This window comes from Lepisosteus oculatus, chromosome 19 (assembly GCF_040954835.1).
Source record: "Lepisosteus oculatus isolate fLepOcu1 chromosome 19, fLepOcu1.hap2, whole genome shotgun sequence".
Lineage (NCBI taxonomy): Eukaryota > Metazoa > Chordata > Actinopteri > Semionotiformes > Lepisosteidae > Lepisosteus > Lepisosteus oculatus.
The window spans coordinates 6,183,376-6,185,282 of record NC_090714.1 but is presented as its reverse complement, the minus strand read 5'-3'; the positions used below and the strand labels follow the sequence as shown (position 1 = coordinate 6,185,282).

Below are 1,907 nucleotides of genomic sequence, written 5' to 3'. Positions count from 1 at the left end.
TGCTTGAAGAAGGCAGTATGAGAAACTATTAGAATAACTGCGCTTTTTGCTTAAAAGCAAAAACCTATAAGTAATGGAAAATGACTGCTTTGCCCGTCCTTGAAGTGTTGCATCAGCTTAAAAAAGATATAAAACAAGGGTTCACCCTGCTTGCTTTTGAATCAGCTTTCAATTTTCTGCACAGACGGGTGATGGCTTTTTCCCATATTGCAATATGAATAAAGACCTTACTGAGTGGATGAGAATACCTCTCCTGGCTTGTCTTCGATAACATTCCACGACAAATGCTAATCTGGAACCAGCACACTCATGAATACTTCAATACAATGAAAACCTTTAGGCAGGATAATGCATGACACCTGTTCCACAAAACCACATTCAGCAGGAGCACTGTTCTTCTGCAACAGAGTGTGGAAGCACACAAATTGGGACTGCCTAGGAGAGCAAGGACAGCCAAAACTCCTCTCTCTTTGCGTCTACTCCAGAGTGAGGTCTAAAGGGCTGTGCACTAAGGATCAGAGTTTGAACGCTTACGTTTAAGGAGAAGCATGAAGCCAGACATAAAAATAACTCTAACGTTCTTGAGTCTGATAAAGCCGAAGGGGATAATGCGTCAAGTTGAGATCGTGCTCTGCGTCGTGGCGTTCGGCATCGTGGGACATGGGGGTCCCACATTCCACTCGTACTGGAACTGGTGCATGTTCACTTGGTTCTTCTGTGCCCTCATGACGCTGGTGATCGTGATTATTGAGATGCTCGGGCTTCACCTGCTCCTGAGCCTTTGCATGAACTGGGATGACTTCACCACAGGCATGGCCATGCTCTCCTCCCTCATGGTCTTCTCAGCCTCCATCATCTATCCAGTCTTCTACACTTGCAAAAGCTGTATCCTAGCAATTGTGGCCACGGCAGTGTCCTTCCTGTGCTTCGATGTCTACACTGTGCTGGCCAAACACAGTGGAGGTGGTGGCTACCTCTCTACTGTGCCGGGGTTCTTGAAGGTCCTGGAAGCATTTGTAGCCTGCATCATTTTCATCTCCCTCACTGGCTACTTTGGAAAGTTGGGCATGGAGTGGTGCGTAGTTGTCTACGCAGTCTGCTTCCCCATTACTGTCGTCATCATTGTCCTGAATGTCTTACCGATCCTCAAACTTCTGCCCTTCCCCTTTGACAAAGTTATGGCCGGTTTCCACGTGCTGGCAGTGCTCCTGTACCTCTCAGCAGCCATCCTCTGGCCCTACTACAGCTTATGAAAGAACCCTCGCCCAGCTGACTGCCAGAACTGTGTGTGGGACAACCTGCTGGTGGTGACGGTCATGACCTATGTCAACTTGACCCTCTACATTGTGGACCTGATTTACTCCATGTGTGGGTTTTGATTCGTTAGTGCTGCTCAATATGGGGCACGTCCAGTCTTTTACAGCCAACCTGTCTGCTTGCCTCTGTGTTTTTGTTTGCTTGCGATTCAGTGTCCTGACATTTGTACCGGTTTAAAGTGTTCAACATGGCTTTTTCATTTCAGGGGAAGGCATGATGCTCTTCACCCATCAGCGTGAGCCCCACAGGGAAAGGAATTCTGTTGTCAGCTTCCCCAGCTTGTAAGCGAGGTATGATTATTTTGTGTCCGTTAAGTTAGATGATAGGCAGTCGGTGTCTGAGCTCAAAAGGCCACCTGTGACCTCTCCGTAAACCTCTGTGCTGTAAAAACCTACACCCTCGTGCAGATACACTGCTGTGCAAAAGTTTCAGATGTTTTGCTTTGTTTTCCACCTCTCAGTTAACGTCTTTCCTTCCTTCTTGTCACGCTGTGGTAATCTTCTACCGAGACTTTGTAAATAGACGGAGCTATAACCTGTCAGGCAGAAAATAAGCTTTTAGTTTTAGAGGTGCGCAGAGAGGTGCCGATG

At 47.3% G+C, this 1,907-nt stretch overlaps 1 pseudogene; it reads left to right on the top strand.

The window, feature by feature from the left end:
- The first annotated feature begins 548 nt into the window (after window positions 1–548).
- LOC102697759 (myeloid-associated differentiation marker-like protein 2) lies at window positions 549–1,480 on the top strand (annotated as a pseudogene).
- The last annotated feature ends 427 nt before the right edge of the window (window positions 1,481–1,907 follow it).